Source organism: Phascolarctos cinereus, unplaced genomic scaffold, assembly GCF_003287225.1.
Source record: "Phascolarctos cinereus isolate Bilbo 61053 unplaced genomic scaffold, phaCin_HiC Scaffold_726;HRSCAF=1367, whole genome shotgun sequence".
NCBI classification, from domain to species: domain Eukaryota; kingdom Metazoa; phylum Chordata; class Mammalia; order Diprotodontia; family Phascolarctidae; genus Phascolarctos; species Phascolarctos cinereus.
Genome location: NW_027556098.1, coordinates 230,316,398 through 230,335,615, shown reverse-complemented (window position 1 = coordinate 230,335,615; position 19,218 = coordinate 230,316,398).

Below are 19,218 nucleotides of genomic sequence, written 5' to 3'. Positions count from 1 at the left end.
ATGGCATTAGGACTAGAAGGGAGAGGGATGTGCTCACCACACTAAGAACTATGAATGATACAATAATAGTTAAGGGCAGTACCCTTTTGCCTACAACTTCTCTTTAGACTTCAGTCACAGCTCTAGCTATGTTTACATACTGGCCTTTGTGTGTGTGTGTGTGTGTGCGGCAAGGGGTAGGGGGAGGGCAGGGGCAGAGATCATAGCAGCAGAGAATTGGAACTGAAAGGGATTTTAGAAATCATTTAGTTTTACCTTCCATTATTGTACAAATCAGGAAACAGAGGCTCAGAAAACTTAAATGACTTACCCTAGTTCACACAGGTACTAAATAGGCAAAGCTAGAATTCCGAGCAATGTCCCCTGGCTCCAGATCAAGTGCTCTTTTCTATAGCATCATGATTTCAGTGCCTTCCTGGCTCTATGATCTTCTCCATATGGACAATAACACTAGGTCACATTCTATCCATTGGCCTTTTGTCATCCTGAATAATTTTGTCTCTTCTTTTACAGAATCTCAATAGAAGGTCTACTTAAAGTACTGGAAGTCTTTTTCTGGGTCAGTTTCCATTTTAAGGATATCAACGGGAATATTTATTGATAGGCACCTAAGGGATGCCGGACTCAGAGTCAGGAAGATCTGAGCTCAAATTTGACCTTAGATCTTTACTAGCTGTGTGACCCTGGGCAAATCACTTAAACACTGACTGACTCAATTTCCTTCCATGTAAAATGAAGATAATAATAGTATCGAACTCTCTGGGATTTTAGGAGGTTCAATTGAGATAATATTTTAAAGTCCTTAGTTAAGTGCCTTAGTAAAGTTCTCTTCTCCTCTCTTCCTATTTAGGCTGAACGCCAAGCCCACCACTTCATTTTCTGATCATTCTTTTTTTTCCTCCCTCCATGTTGGTTTTTATATCCCTTTATGTAAGCAACCAAACTTGGGTTGCTTGCAAATTTCAGGCTACAGTGTACAAAGGTTAGAAACCATAGAGCTTTTCTGGGAGAATACTAGTGTTGAAAAAATGGGTCTTTCCTCTGGGAAGCAGTTTGGTATTCTTAAAAGCTGAAAAAAAATGTCCAACATGTAAACTACCTTCTTCTCTTCTTCCTTGACAATTTCGGACCACAAATTGAAGTGACTGCCCCAAATATATGTAATAACATACCAAGTCAATGGAATGACCAGTGAGCTGCATCCCATAATCTAAACAATAAACATTTTATCCATTTGGTTTTTTCTCTATGGATTAATTTTTAAACTTTTTTTTCACTTAACTTTCTTTTTTTGGTAAAATTTTTATTTATTTTAAACTTAAATGCAAAACAAGAAAAGAAAAAATAAACATTGCCGTGTATATAGCAGAACATAGGAGAAGATTCAATATAAAACAACAAATTTCCATTTCAAGAAAACCTATATAATAAACACTATGCATTATTTTCATAGCTGCCCAGCTTTTCTTTGCTTCTTTGTAGGTTCTTTTGTTCTTTGCTGTGCACTTTTTAGTTTATTTTTTCTGCTTTGTCCCCTCCCTCCCTTGCCCTGCAGAAGGCTACAATTAAGCATGGATATCTATACGCACATATACATACAAATACATACGTACATAGATATCTATGGTTATAGATGTCATTTATATATACTCATATATGCACACACACACTTATGTGTGTATATATATATATATACATTATGTATACACACACACACATATATATATATATATATATATATATACATATATATATATATATATGTATATATATATATATATATATATATATATATATGACCATACTATGCTTATTTCTACTTGCCACCTGTTTCTCTGAAGGTGGATAGCATCTTATTCATAAATCCAAGTCTTTCCATGTTTTTCTAAATCAATCATCATTTCCTATACCAGAACAACATTTCAAACCAATCACATTTTATCTGAGAGATTGTCTATGAAAGGTTTCCCCCAATTTTCTGTATTTCTTCTATTCTTGGCAACATAGGTTTTATTTATAGAAGAAAATTTTAATTTAAAATAATCAGAATTATTCATTTTACACTTCAATAATGCTCTCACCTTATAATACAGTTTAAAGTCTGATACTGCTGAATTTGTTTCCTTTACATCTTTTCCCCCTGATTTATTTGAAAGTCCTGACCTTTTGTTCTTCCAAAGGAACTTTATTATTTTTTCTATAACTCAGTAAGATTTTTTAAAAATAATTTAATTGGGATGGCATTGAATAAATAAATGTTAGGTAAAATTGTCATTTTCTTTTTATTATATTGATTTTACCTACCCATGAACAATAAATATTACTTCAATTATTTAGATCTAACTTTATTTATATAAAATGTTTTATATTTATGTTCATATAATTCTTGTGGTAGATCTGCTAGGCTCCTTTAGCAGGTATACTCTCATTTTTGTCTAGTTGTCTTATATTGTCTAGTTGTTTTAAATGGTCTAAAACAATATTGAATAATATTGCTGACACAGTGCAGTTTTTTTGTTTTTTTATTTTGATTACCTGCTTTTAAAAAACTTAATAAATTCTACTCCTGCCCTTTATTTTATGTTTGTGTGTATCTCTCATTTTTATAGTGTTTCCTGAAAGCAACATATTGTTGAATTCAAATTTTTAATCTGCTATCTGTTTCCATTTTGTGGGTAAATTCATCCCATTCACATTCTAAGCTATAATTACTTGTTGTGTATTTTCCTCTTTCCTATTTTTCCCCTTTTTACCCTATTCCTATCCCTTCTCACTCTTCTGCTTTACTTCTACTGACTACCTTGCCCTTTTATTTCTTAACCTACCCACTCCTCCAACAGTTCCTTCCTTATCCTCTCCCCTAAATGTAACTCCTTGCCTTCTTATTTCTTTCTGAATTTAGAAGAATTTTATACTCTTCAAGATATATATGGCAGGCAGAGAAGTGACTTGAAGCAGAAAAGGAGGGCTGTGCTGGCTCCACAAATGCCCCCCCAAAACCCAGCATCCACACAGACCCTTCCCCTGCTGCAGGCTCCATCATGATCAAGGCAATCCTCATCTTCAACAACCACGGGAAACCCTGGCTCTCCAAGTTTTACCAATCCTATGTCTACTGAGAGAAGAGCAGCCTCAGAAGCAAGCAGCAGTAAAGGAGTTCAGATCTCAGATTGGAGTAGGGGATCTCTGGTTCTAGCATCTAGGACAGCCTGCAGCCTGCAAAGGAACAACCATGGTAAAAATACCAGACCAAAAGGGAACCTGCAATTTTGTCACTCTGAACTAGCGGGATGGCTTGTAGTGACTGAGTCCAGCCCCAATCTACTGTTTTTCAGACCCAGATCAGTAATTTGCAGAGCTTAGAACAGGTGGTTGATCTTGATCAGATTTTGTCCTGGATCTTTGGGACTTTGGGAGCCCTGAAAGCTTGCAGGTCCTCAGTCCAAGCTGTTCTTGAGATCTTGGAACAACATAAAGCTCAATACCCCAAGAAAGCAGCAGCACCAGCCTAGGCCTTCTCTCCAAAAGTGTTCAGAGCTTGACCCTATTATATCAATTCTAAAGTGAGGAAATGGTCTGGAAGACTGAGCAAATAAAAAAGAATCCCATTACAAAAAAGCTATTATTGGTGGCAAAAAAAGCTGAAGAACCCAGAAAAAGAGAATGACTCCAAAACACTTATAAGCAAAGTCTCAAAGGAAAACATAGCTTGAACACAAATTCAACCAGGACTCCTAGAAAAGATGAAACAAGAGTTAAAAAATGTAGTTTTTTTGCCAATGAAATGAGAGTGCTAGGAAAATATTGGAAAAGAAATGACAGTTGTGGGAAAAGAATTGGAAAGGGAATTAATAGCTTGGCATATCAAGAAATAGTCTCTTTGAAAATTAGGATGAAACAAAGAGAAGCCAAGGACTCCATGAGACAAGAAATATTAAGAGTCAAAAAACCTGAAAAAAATAGAAGAAAATGTAATATATATCATGGCAAAAATGACTGACCTGGAAAACAGATTGAGGAGAAAAATAATTTAAGTCACTGAACTATGTGAACACCTTTACTAAAACAAGACCTTAGATATTATATTTCAAGAAATCGTAAAATTGACCAGAACTCTTAGAAGCAAAGGACAAAGCAGAAATAGAAATAAGAATCCACTGGTCACCTCCAGAAAGAAACCCCCAGATGAAGACTCGTAGAAATATTATGGCCAAAATCCAGGACTTTGAGGTCAAAGAAGAAGTACTGCAAGCAGCCAGAAAGAATTAAAGTGTCAAGGAGCCACAGTCAGGATCAATAAAGGAGCAGAGAACTTGGAATATGATATTCCAGGAGGCAAAGGATATAGAATTACAGCCAAGAATAACTAACCCAGCAAAACTGAATGTAATCCTACAGGGGAGAAATGGATCTTTAATGAAATAGAGGAATTCCCAAGCATTCCTTTTGCCCCTCCCAAGTATTCCTAATTAAAAGTCTAGAACTATGCAGAAACTGTGAGGTTCAAACATACCCTTTAAGAGAAACATAAAAAAGTAAACATGAACAATAATAAAAGACTAAACTAGGATGAACTATTTACACCTGATATGATAATATGCATCTCCCACCCTGAACCCTATCATCATCAGGGGTCATAAAGGGAATATGGTGGAAATATTCATTGACTTATAAAACCACATATTAACATTAAAAAAAGATATATATGTTGTTCCATCCTTAACCCACTCCCTGTGAGAGTAAGGTTCAGCACTAGCCAACCTCCCCCTTAACAGCTTCTTCTGGATCAATATTTTTATGCCTCATTTGTATGAGATGATTACTCCTTTTTATTTCTCCCTACACAGTTTTATTTTTTTAGAATCACTCCATCATACTCAGTTTAGTCCAAGCCTTTCTTTCAAACTACCCAAATAGTGATGACAGTAATAAGAATACTGATATTTTCACATATAAGAAGTAAACAATTCGACCTTATGTAATATTTACCTTATATTTCCGCTGGATGTTATATGTTGAATTATCTCTTAAGTTCTGCTGTTTTTGTCACAAATGTTTGAAAGTCTTTCAGTTTGTTAAATGCCCCCTTTTTCCCAATCAGGATTATACTCAACTTTTCTGGGTAATTTACCCTTGATTTTAATCCCAGCTCTTTTGCTCTATGAAATGTAGTATACCATTCAATAGAGTTGAACTGTTTACATCCCCACGTGGGAAGATAATAATTGTAATTTTAAAAAATTGTTTCATTGATAGTATAGCTAGAAGGAATATACATAGACAGAGAGTACAGCATGAGTTGAATTTGAGGGAATGACATAAGCAATTAAGGGATGAGAAAGAGGGGTACACTGGGTGCAGAAGGAAGGGAGAGGTAGAATGGGTAAATTATTGCACATGAAGAGGTGAGAAAAACCTACTACAGTGGACAGAAAGATGGAAGGGTGGGTGATGGGCATTGCATGAACCTTATTCTCATCAGCATTGGTTCAAAGAGGGAATAATATATACAACCAATTGAATACAGAAATCTGTCTCATCCAAAAGGAAACTAGAAATGAAGGAGATTAAGTAAAAGGGGGGAGGAATGACAAAAGAGAGGGCAGACTGGAGGAGGCAGAAGTAAAGCACTGTTGGGGAGAGAAAGGGTGAAAGGAGAGAGAGGACAAGCAGGAGAAAAAATAAGATGGAGAGAAATATACAAAGAGTAATTGTAACTGTGAATATGAATGGGATGAAGTCTCCCGTAAATCTGAAGTAGATAGGAGAGTGGATCAAAAATTTGAATCCTACAATATGTTGTTTACAGCAAACACTTGGAGTAGAGGCACACACACAGAGTAAAGGTAAGGGGCTAGAGCAGACTCTATTATGCTTCAGCTGAAGTAAAGGAAAAAAAGCAAGCAGGGGTAGCAATCCTGATCTCAGACAAAGCAAAAGCAAAAAATAGACCTCATTAAAAGAGCTAAGGAAGGAAATTACATCTTGCTAAAAGGTACTATAGACAATGAAGTAATATCAATACTAAATATATATATATATGTACCAAGTGGTATAGCATCCAAATTCTTAAAAGAGGAGTTAATTGAGTTACAGATCATTACCAAACAAGTGATAGAGTATTATGAAAGTCAAATAGATAATTTTGATTATATTAAATTAAAAAGCTTTTGCACAAGCAAAACTAATGCAACCAAGATGAGAAGGAAAGCAGAAAGCTGGGAAACAATCATTATAGCAAATGTCTCTAATAAAGGCCTCATTTCTCAACTATATAGAGAATTGAGTCAAATTTATAAGAATACAAGGCATTTCCCAATTGATATGTGGTCAAAGGATATGAACAGGTAGTTTTCAGATGACAAAATCAAAGATATCTACAGGCATATGAAGAAGTGCTCTAAAAAACTTTTGATTAGAGAAATGCAAATTAAAACAACTCTGAGGTACTACCTCACATGGATCAGGTTGGCTAATATGAAAAGAAAGGAAAATGGTAAATATTGGAGAAGATGTGGGAAAATTGTGGTACTAATGCACTGTTGGTGGAGTTGAGAACTGATCCAACCATTCTAGAGAGCAATTTGGAACTATGCCCAAAAGGCAACCAAACTGTGAATACCCTTTGATCCATCAATACCACTACTAGGTCTGTATCTCCAAGAGATCCTAAAAAAGGGAAAAGGACCTACCTGTGCAAAAATATTTATAGAGCTCTTTTTGTGGTGGCAAAATATTGGATATTGAGGGAATGCCCATCAATTGAGAAATGTATGTGAAGATGATGGAATACTATTGTGCAATAAGAAATGATGAACAGGCAGATTTCAGAAAACAAACAAATAAACAAAACAAACGAACCTGGAAAGACTGATGCAAAGTGGATTGTGTAGAAGTAGGAAAACATTGTATATAGTATCAGCAACATTGTGTGTTGATCAACTATGAATGACCCAGCTCTTATCAGCAGCACAATGGTCCAAGGCAAATACTAAGGACTCACAATGGAAAGTGCTATCTACATCCAGATAAAGAACTCATGGACTCTGAATGTAGATAGAAGTGTATTTTTTCACTTACTTTATTATTTTTTGGGTTTTTTTTTCCTTTTGATCAGTTTCCTTTTTCACAACTGTGACTAATGTGGAAATATGTTTTACATAATAGCACATGTATAACCTGTATCAAATTGTCTACCATTTTCAGAAGAGGGGAGGGGAGGGAGAAACATTTGTAAATGAATGCTAAAAATTGTCTTGGCATGTAATTGGGGAAAAAAATTAAATACTTTTGAAACAAAAGAATTGAACTACAAAAAAAAGAAGGAAATATAGTATTCCAAGACCTACAGTTCTTCAACATAGTGGCTACTAAGTCTTGTGTAATCCTTACTGTAGCTCCATGATATTTAAATTGCTTTTTTTTCTTGTTGGTTCCAATATTTTCTTCTTAACCTGGGAATGTTGAAGTTGGCTATGATATTCCCTTAAGTTTTCCTCTTGGGATCACTTTCAGGTGGTGATTGGTGGAGTTTTTTTTTTTTCTATTTCTGCTTTGCCTTCTTCTTCTAGAACTTCAGGGCAATTTTCCTTGATAATTTCTTGTCATGTTGTATCAAGATTCTTCTTTTATCATAATTTTTCAGGTAGTCTGACTATTATATTATTTCTCCTTGATCTATTCTCCAGACCAGTTCTTTTTTCTGATGAGCTGTTTTACATTCTCTTCTATTTTTTTATTCTTTTGAATTTGTTTTATTATTTCTTGGTGTCTTAGAATGTCATTAGCTTCCCCTTGCCTGATTCCAGTTTCCAAGAAATTATTTCTTCCTTAAGTTTTTGATTCTTTATTTCAAGTTGATTGACTTTCTTTTCATAATTTTCTTGGTTTTCTTGGATTGGTCTTGTTTTTTTTTCTAATTTTTCCTCAATTTCCTTATTTGGTTTTTAAAGTTCTTTTTAAGTTCTTCCAACAATTCTTTTTGTGCTTAGGATTATTTGATGTTTCTCTTTGAAAAAGGGATGACTTTTTAAAGTTCCATTACCTTCCTCTAAATATGAATCCAGATCTTCTTTATCCCCATAGTAGCTATCTATGGTTGGGTTCTTTCTCTTTTGCTTGCTCATTTTTCTTTCTTTCTTTTTTCTTTTATTTTTAGCTGCTATTAGTGTAATCAAGGTCTGGTCCTGAGGTATGGGCAATGATGCCCCAAGCCTCCAGTCCTTCTTACTGTTATTTTCTGAGCTCTGTTCCTGGGCCCTAACCTTGGGCTCTCCCCTTCACTCCTAAACCAAGGCTAGGGCCCCCAGCCACAATGTACTGCAAATGATTTTGCTCCCTGTGATTCCTCAGGTGGCTGTAAACTACAATTGTCTTCTCTGATCTGGAACTGAAACCAGGGACTCTGCTCTTTTGCAAGTGCCCACAGCCAGTAGCTTCCCTGCCTTTCCACTATTATATTCACCAGGTATGGGCTAGCTCCTTCTCCCTCATAGTCATGCACCTGGTCTGCACAGTGGTGCTTGCTCCCTCAACAGTGCAAGGTCTACAGCAGTCAAACTCCCACACTGTAGATGAGAAGAGATTCTAAGACTGAGGCTGCCTCTCAACCCCTACAGCTTGTTGTCTGATGATCCCAAAGAGTTGGCCTGGAGGTGTTTACTCTTCACTTAAGCCCTCCACCCCTGGGTCTTCTCAAGTTGTCTTAGGAGAACAAGCGCTTTACCTGGACTTCTGTTTATTTCTTCTGCTCTACTGTTCCCTCTAAGGCAATGCTTTGTCTTTTTTTTGTGGAGGAAGTTTGGAGAGCCAAAAGTTTTCTGATCTACTCTGCCACCTTCCCAGAATCCTCCCCCTCACTTAACTTTCAAAAAATAAATTTTCTAATGCTTTTGTCTTCATATTTTACTCATATTAGGAAATACTGTCCTCCCTCCTTCATCCCACATCAAACCCTCTCTTATAAAAAAAAAATACAATTAAGCCATAACATTAGCTACAGTGACCACATGAGGCAATGATAATAGGTAGCATTTATGTACCTCTTTAAAGTTTTCAAAGTGCTTTACAAATATTACCGCATTCAACTGTCACAACAACCCCAAGAGGTAGGTTCTGTTATTATCCTAATTTTACAGATGAGGAAACTAAGGCAAGCAGCAGTTAAGTGACTTGCTCAGGGTCTAATGGCTAATAAGTGTTTGAAGAAAGATTTGAACCTAGGTCCTGTCTTGTACTGTATTCACTGTATCGTGTACCTGCACAGGATTCTACACTATTAGTATTTCTTCTGAGAAGAGGAAGGCAAGTTTCATTTCTGTTTTAAGATACTTATTTACTTGTCATTTATGTTACTGTAGCCGTTGTGCTTGCGGTTGTTTTGGATCTATTTATTTTGCTTTGTATCAGTTGATATAAATCTTTTTCTGTTTCCCTAAACTCCTCATATTAGTCATTTTTCTCACACAGTAGGATTCCATTATATTCATTATCACTTTTTTTCCAGTCCTGTCCTGAGTGATGGCATGCATTTTGTTTACAATCCTTTGTTACCACAAAAAATGTGGCTATATGTATTTTGTTTGTTATTTTTGAACTTTTTTTTTCAGTCTTTGTCTTCCTTGAAGTACAACCAGTAAAGGGATTCCTAGGTCATTGACTATGAACAGTTTAGACATTTTTCTTGCATAATTCCAAATTGATATTCAGAACAGTTAAAACAATTCACAGATCCATCACAGTGCATAAGAGGACATCTTCTTGCAGTCTTTCTAGCATTAGAAAGGAATATTTTAAAAATTGGAGTAGTCTGTTTTTAGAATGTGAGGCAAAATCTCAGAGGTGTTTTAATTTACCTTTCTTTTATTATTAGCAATTTAGAATGTATTTTCATATGGTTGTTTATAGTTTTAAAGCCTATTAAACATTGTTTATAATCTTTGACCCATTATCCATTGGGGAATGAATCTTTGTTTTACATGTTTTTCTTAATTCCCTTATATATCTTAGCTGTCAGATTTTATTACTGATACTTGATGTAGATATTTTCATACTGTAATTTCTCTTCTTACCCTGCTGTCATTTATTTTGTTCATGAAATATATTTTTGAGTATAATAGAAATTGTTTATTCTGTCTCTTGTGTTCACATCTGTTATCCATTGGTACATAGCACCTGACACTACAAAGGCACTTAATAAATGCTTATTGGTTAATTTACTAAGCATTTTTCCCTCTAGTTATATTTGTGAAAGACATCCCTTCTCACTCTCCTCTAGCACAGTGGTCTCTAAAGTTGGGGTTCTGACTCACTGAGAGATCAAGACATGACCCCCAAGGGATATGTGATCAACTAATTAGAGAGTGGGAAGATGAGTCACATCTCTCTCACCAATAATCAGTCACAGGTTTGTCTCAAGCATAACCACATCTATCCTTTACATTTTATTCTCTAGGTAGTGAAGAGCTACCGAAAATTCTTGAATAGGGAAGTGACATGGTCATAGCTGTGTTTTAGGAAGATTATTTTTTGGAATTTGTGTAGCGGACCAATAGCAAGGAGAGAGATTAAGAGACTTTGCAATAGTTCAGATGAGAGGTCATAAAGGTTTGAAAGAGAGTGGTGACCATGTGAGTGAAGAGAAGACAGATATGATAAATTCTGTGGAAGTAGAACCAACAAGACAAGGCAACTGATTGGGTATGGAGGATGAGGGAGAAGGAAGATCCAAAGTTGATTTAGAGGTTGCATACCTAGGAGTTTGGACAGATGGTTGTACTCTTGACAGAAACAGCAAAATATGGAAGAATGGTAGATTTAGGTGGGGAAGATAATGACTTTCATTTTGAAACTTTTGAGTTGGAGCTGCTAATGGGACAACTAAGTGAGGCCCAACAAATAGTTGTTGATACAATATTGCCATAAGGGCAGAGATTATAGCTAAAATATTTGGAAAGTTATCTAAATAGAGATGATAATTGGACCCTATGGGATCTGATACTATTTTCCAAGAGGGCCCAGATTAGAGCCTTTGGGAACACCTAAGGGAGACAAGAGATGAACAGTGACCCAGAAAAGGAGACTGAGGAGTGGTAAGACAGGGAGGAGGAAAACCAGAGGAGAGGAGTGCAACAAAAGCCAAGGGAGGGCCGAGATAGTCAGTGGCAGAGGGTGATCATGAGAGCCAAAGTTGCAGAGAGGTCAAGAAGGAGGAGGACTGATAAAAGAACACTCGATGATGCAGTTAAGGAATCATTAGTAACATGTATTGATCTTTCTTTTCCTGTGAACTCCTATATCCCTCATAATCTATGCTTAATTTAGCATGTAATTATATGCTTGCCTCATATTATTGAACATCTCTTACATCTGTCCTTTCCCTCACATCCACCAGATTTATTTAGCCTTTGCCACTTCTCCCTTGGACTATTGCAATAGCCACCTATTTTGTTTCTCCGCTTTAAATCTCTTTTTCCTCCAATGTATCCTTCATATGCCAAGCAAATATTCTTGGTTATCTTCCTACCTATCTGATCACCACTCATTCCTCTTCATGAGATCATAATCCATATCCTTTCCTCTAAATATGGGCACACTCTATGGTTCCATACTGGTTCTCTTCTGTTATCTCCCTATGCTCTTTCTTAGTGACCTCATAAGTTCCTATGAGTTAAATTATCTTTACACAGATGATGTGCAAATCTCTATATCCAATCCTGTTTCTCCTGACCTCCAGTTCCACATTGCTAACTGGATCTTGGACCACAGAGGCACAAAGATGGGAGAGAGTATCATGCTCAAGGAACTGCAATTAGATCATTGTATCTAGATTGGAGAGCACATAGGTGCATAGTAAGGAGTAAAATGCCACAAAACTGCAAATGTAAGAAGGGCTCAGGTTATTAAGAACCTTAGATTCCAAAGGATTTTATGTTTGATCCTAGAGGTAGCATGGAGCCATTGGATTTCATCAAAGATAGAAGTGATATGGACAGGCCTAGACTTTAGGAAAAGCATTTTGGCAATGGAATAGAAGACTGATGGGAGAGAAGAGAGACTTAAATCAGGGAGACAAGTTGGGAGATTATTGAAGTCCAAGCATGAGTTGATGTGGCCTAAATGAGGTTTGTGACTGAATAGAGAGAAAGGGACATAGAAAAGTTGTGAAGGCAGAAATGGAAAGATTTGACAAAAGATTAGATATATGAGGTGAGTGAGAGTGAGGGGTAGAGGATGACATTGAGGTTGTAAATCTGGGTGACTGGGAGGAAGTGAGTGACCTCAAACATAATAAACATGTTTGAAAGGGGAGGGGGTGGGGAATGAGTTCTATTTTCAAATTTTGAGTTTTTGATGCCTATAGGGCATCCTGTTCAGGAGATGATCATTGAAACTGGGGGACACTGTAAGATCACTGAGATAGTGTAGAGACAGAAGAGAAGAGGATTTCCAGGACTGACCTTTGGGTGAATGGGCATGATGTGGAAGGAGATCTAGCAAGGGAAACAGAGTGGCCAGATAAGTAGGAAGAGATACAGGAGAGAGCAATGTCACAAAAGACCAGATGGTATCCAGGTGATTGGCAGTGTCAAAGGCACATATACTTTTATCCTTTATAACATGTAGCATAATGTTAATCACTGATTGATGAGGTTATCTCATGACAGAAATGTGAAATATGGGCACTGACTTCTTTTCCTTATTACTCAAAGTCTCTTTGGGAGTGTGTGAAGAAAATATTCTAGCCTCTGAGGATGATCTTTGGGGATTGAGCAGGTGAAAGTTTCCTTGTGGGAGGGTATCCAGGTTAATGAAGGCATTTTTCAGAATCACTCAGGGTTTGACTTTCAGGGGATTCTCATTATACCTGTGAAATTTTTAGCCTCATATATCTTCTATTAAGTCTCTTTGTGTGTCCTGTAGAGAAAGGAACATTTGGATCAGTTAAGATAGTATATTTGAACCTGCTTATTTTGTATGCTTTTATTTCTATTAAAATGATGTTGACAACTTGAGTACCTTCTGTTAACTGGATTTTCAGCATTTGAGAGAAAAGAGTCATATTTTAGTCCAAATGTTAAAGCTAAATATTTTATCTAGAGAGACATTTATTTGATACAATAGACATATTTGAAAGTAATATCTCCCTAAGAGTGAAACGGTATATATTCATTCTATGCCAGAAGTGTTTTGTTTTAATCTGCAGTGTTGCCTACTAAGAGTCATAAGAATTAGAAGAGACTTTGGAGATCATTTATTCTAATCTGAGGTTGTAGCTCAGCATTGGAGTGTATGCTTTGCAGGTGCAAAACAATGGGTTCAATATGTGATATCTACACCCTTTTTGAGAGGCAGAATAGTATAGTAGATAGGACACAACTTGGAGGCAGGAAGAGCTGGGTTCAAATCCCACTATGTATACTTACTAGCTGTGTGACCATGAGACAGCTGCTTCATCTCTCTGTCCTCAGTTTCCTCACCTATAAAATAAAGGTGTTGCATTCACTGAATTTTGAGGTCCTGCCCAACTGTAAATCTATGGTCCTATGTTACTTTCAACTTCCCATCTAATAAAAGCACCCAGTTTCCAAAATCCTTAAGAGATTTTTCCTTAGCTTAAAACAATTCCTGGGATAGGGCTCTCAGCCAGTTACAGTGCAGCTCAGGGTATGATTTGTTGTTATTTTTCAGTCATTTCATTTGTTGGACTTTTTGTGACCCCTTTTTTGGGGTTTTCTCGGCAAAGATACTAGAGTGGTTTGCTATTTCCTTCCCCAGCTCATTTCACAGATGAGGAACTGAGGCAAACAGAGTAAAGTGACTTGCCAAGATAATATTTATTAAATGGATGAATGGAAACTAAAAACATGCATATATGCTTAGTGTCATAGCATATATATATATACATATATATATATACATATATATATATACATATATTTCTTTTTTTAAAAGAGTTCAAGAGCAGCTCAGTTAACATCAAGTGAAGCCCTCTTCATTTTGGATAATTCAGCCTCAGTATTCTGCTATTTTCCATGTAAAAGTATTTTTTTTTAAACGAAGGGCAAATCCATAGTCATTGCCATTTGACCATCAAGCAGCCGAATACCTAAAATATGTTTCAAACCAGGCATTTTACAGTGCTGTGATAAATTCTATGACATGTAGGTGTATAAGGTAAAAAAGAGGACTGGTTTTCTTCAACTCACCCTTGGTTTGTTTCCTGTTCTCATTTATTTATGAAGAGATAGAATGGTGTAGGAGACAGCCAGCCAGCCTCCAAACCAGGAAGAATTGGATTCAGCTAAGAGAATAATTTATATGATAACAACATTGGAAAGAGAACAACTTTGAAAGACTTGAGAATTCTGATTAGTGCAATGACCAACCATGATTCCAGAAGACTGATGATGAAGCATGTTATCATCCATTTCTGAACAGAGAGTTAATGGTACAGAATGAGATTTACATTTTTTGATATGAGCAATGGAGGAATTTATTTTTCTCAAATATACACATTTGTAACAAGAATTTTGTTTTCTTTTTCTTTTTTTCAATGGAAGTGGGGGTGGGAGGGAGGGAAAATAAATGCCTGTTAATTGAAAAAAGTAAAACACATTTTTTAAAGACCTGGGTTCAAGTCCCATCTCTGACACCTGTTTGCTATGTGACATAGGGTAAGTCACTTAACTTCTTAGAGCTCTAGGTAGTTCTCTAAGGGCATAAATTGCAGAGAAGTGGTGACTCATACTGTTAGAAGGAGTTTCCTGACCTAGGAGTTCCTTATACCAATGAAATCTCCAGTCTAGTCCCTATGCCTATAATGATTTATTCTTAAAGTTACAAAAGTAAAAGAAAAAAAGAATGAATGAGTAGAAATATTCTGGTAAAACCTAAAAGTGATGTTGGGAATAAAGAAAACATTATTTATTCTTAGGACTAATGTATGTAATATTCTGGGCATCTTATTTCATAACATTTATTGTTAGCCACCAACTCCCTTGGGCCCATAAATAGTCTTTCCCCCTCCTAAAAAAATCTCAGTAAGTAATGCTACTCAGTAAGTATATAAGGGATGCTGGTTTGGGAAGCAAATTTCTCAGAAGAAAATAAACTAAAGATGATGTTTCAAAAGGGGGGAAATGACAATAGAGCCTAAATCTGAAATATTTTCTCTTCATAAAGGTAAGTGCATAAAACACAGTGCCCCAATAGTTAAGTAGTAATATGGTGCCCATAAAGTGGTGCCAGGCATATCAAGAAATAGGTGGTATATGCTATGTTGCCAGGTCAGGCTACGGAACTTGTACATACTTCTGGTAGAGTCTTCCAAAGCCATTCACAAGCTACCTTAAAGGAATCAAGACCAACCATGGAGAGGAAAACTGGAAAAGTTGCCCCCCAAAAGCCCCTTATATCCAGGACCATACTATGAAATAGAATTTGTTAATCACCTTAACCCAGAAAACAAAACAAAGCAAAAAGAGAACAAAACTATACCCTCTGGTTTATTAACAAGGAGGACTGGTTAGAGAAATGTGGGATAAGAAAATCTGGCATTGTTAGCTATCCTTACATAAGCTGAATTAGGCATGGTTTAAAAAAATATACAGATCTATAGTTAACTCTAAACATATTTCAAAATTTAAGAAAATTTGAGTTCATTTTGGAATTGGTAAATTTAGTATTCAATTTGGCATTTCAAGCATTCAACATATTTCCGTCCATAATTGCCCTAAACAATGGCTCCTCCCTTCTAGACAAATAAATCTTTCACAGTTTCTGTTGGGGTCTTCTTCATGATTTTGCTTACACCAATTCCTCTTCTTGAAATGCCCTCCTAGCTTCTTCCTACCTATATTTATCCATTATTTCTTCAAAATCTGGCTCCAGAATAACCTTTCCTAGGAAGCCTTTGCTGTAGAAAAGATTTGGCCCTGGGCCATAGGCCTCACTGAACTTAGTTTTGCAGGGATTCCAATTCCTCCTCAGGATTTATGTAGGCTGGTGCATTGTCTTTGGCCCAGAGTTTTCACTTTGTACTATTTTACAAAGTTCCCTGTTCCCTGAGTCCTACCCAATCCCAGAGAGTTATCTGTTCTACTTCTGCCACCACCACAGTAGCCATCTGCTGATTCAGGTATCTACCCGTCTTTCCCTACTTGTTCATGTCTGCTATAATCACTCTAGACCTAGAATATATTTTCTAGGATTTATTTGCAAGGCTAAGAGGATATAAATAATCAGAAAAATATGGTCAATATAAGGTAAGTATGTTAAAGACAACTATCCATTTCAAAGCAAAGTAAAATTTCACTGTTAAGCTATTCTCTCTAGCTATAGTTCAATAGGCTAATTCAATTTAATTTTATCCAACCAAAGGGTCGGGGTGGGGCATTTAATTGGTTTATATGGGCTAGACTCTATAGTGTACCCATCCAAATGCATGTTGAATTTTGGTCAACAGTCATTCTTCATATGCTTGGTCTTTCTGGTGTGGGAAGGACAGGCTAGACTCTTTTGAGTGAAGATCTCTTTCATGAGGTTCTTCAATGTCCTGAGGCTTGACGCAATCAGTACAATGCGATCTGCAACAGGGGCATCTAGAGGACCTCACCGTCCTCAGAGAATCCCTGCTGGACCTGGCTTCCGTGCTGGATCTGCTCCATCACAGTGGGGAATATTTTTGGTTTGTTTATTTTCAAAGGATCATTTAACAGAGTTATTTCTGTGGCTACATCTTCAGTTGTAAATGATCATGAAGAAATATAGAGCTTGTCTGTCAGTAGATCTATATGGCACAGACAGTGCAGATGTACAATAAGCTGGACCAAAAGTTGAAAAGAAGAGGCAGCTAAATTGCTTTGGGGAAATTGCAAAGCTGTTTTATTGACCCCAGTTTCCCAAGAAAGCAAAAACCTTCCTTTTCTTTTCTTCTTAAAAGTTTTTATTGATATCGTTTGCTTTTTCTATATCATCATAATTTCTCTCACTATCCTTCCTTCTCCTATAGTGGAAAATATTTTTGAAGATGAAAGAAAGAAAGAAAGAAAGAAAGAAAGCAAGAAAGCAAGAAAGCAAGCAAGCAAGCAAGCAAGAAAGAAAGAAAGAAAGAAAGAGAAGAAGAAAATAAACATAATTGATCCATACATAAAAAGTCTTAAAATGTGTGCAATGTACAACAATTGGGGACCTCTCACCACTGTAAAGGGGTGGGATAGGGTGGATTTCTCACATCTCTCCTTTGGAAACAAACTTGATCTTTATAATTTGCAACATTCACTCCTTTTTGTGATTGTATTTTCTGTTTACATAATCATTATGTAATATTTTTACCTCAAAAATAAGAAAAATAAATCAGGAAAGTCTGTCATTAGTGAGGTGGTGCAGTGGATAGAGGGTTGGATTTGGAGTCAGGAAGACCTGAGCTCAAATCCTACCTCAGACACTCACTAGTTTGACCCTGGGAAAATCACAATCTCTGCCTCTGTTTCTTCATCTGTAAAAAGGGAAACAGTAATAGCACATACCTCTCAGGCTTGTTGCCAGGAGCAAATGAGATAATATTTATAAAGTGCTTTGAAAACAATAAAGTGCTATATAAATGATATCTATTATGATTACATTCTAATGGTTGACTGCATACAATATTGGCTATTAAAAGCTGGCATGTATAGAATTTACAAAGGCTTAACTATCCAGTAACCAGAGGCAAGTCACTTTGAGCCTTAGTTTTGTTTTGTTTTGTTTTGTTTTCACGTGTGGAATAACAATAACATCTGTACAACCTACCTCACAGCGTTATTAGGCCCAAATGGTAATAATAGCTTGTATTTATTGTGTTAAATGTATAACATTTCTACAAATACTAATAGTTATTATTTTACAGATGAGAAAACTGAGGCTCAGAGATGTGTCAGAGAGCTACTAAGTGTCAGAGGAAGGATTCAAGCCCATGTCTCTCTTCACTCCAAGTCCAATTATCCTTTCCAACTGATGCAAGGACAACCTGCTTGCCCTCCTACCACTCCACTTGCAATGTAATAGTATCGCTTTTGTTCTGAAGTTGCTGGATGAATGTAACACTTCTCTCTTCAATGACATAATAAGCTCTTTGAGGACAGAGATTGTGTCTTTTCCTTGTTTCGCCTTCTCAGTCCTTGTACAAAGTGCTGTATACACAATGCCTAGTTCAGTCCTTTAAGGGGCTACCATTTCATCAGTGTGCATACTCTAGGTTGGCACAAATCTCAATTCCACTGTGTTTGAGAAGACTGTCTTTGTAGATTACTGGTGCCGAATAACTACAAACTTGGTGGACACATTTCTAGTGGTAATCTTAGTGCTTAGAAAGGTTGGTTCTTAGATGACTGATGAGCAGGCCTGCGTATGGTGTCCTGTTGCTATACACTTGGAGAATCCAGGGTCAACCCCAGGCCACCATAAGGCAGCAGAAGAAGGCATTTGGGGAAGCCATAGAATAGATGCCTTGTGACTGCTTGTTGAATCAATGTATGGGAAGTATCAAGAAATGAAAAAGGAGGAGGGGGAGGTAGGAGGAAGCATTTATGAGACAGCAATGAAGAAGTTTTGCCTTTTCTTCCAGAGAAAGGAAAAAAAAAACATTCCAAATGACTCTACAAAGGACCATTGAAGCATATCTATGGATAAAGAAAAATCTCTTTTGGGAAGTATAATTGACTATTATCTTTTACATTAGAAGATGTCAAGAAAATAAAAGCATAGCAATATTTTCAAGTGAGATATTGGTATTATAAATGATGAAAGAAAATATGACTTTTTGAGAAAAAAAAAAAGGAAGGTATGGAGAAAAAACCCCAAGTGACAAAAATAAAGTGCTGGTAAACAAGTCTTGAGTTGAAGTTAAATTGTGATTCTTAATTGATGAGGCATTAAGTTATCTTTGAAAATCTGTCAGACATGAAAGATGAAGGACAGATATAAAATAAGTAATGAAAACCTAGGAAAGACAAGTATTTTATTAAATGTATCAAAATTTCAAAATCTGCTACACAACTTAGTAGATTAAGGTTCCATTTTATGAGGAGGATGCCTCCCATGATCGTTCATTGTACTGAGTTTCTACTGTGGTAAGCATTGTGGAAGATAAAAGAGATTCCCTCTATCTTTGGAACCTGACTGTCTCATCAGAGAAATGAGATAAGTACCTGAGAAACTGTCACATGAGTGATAGAGGAG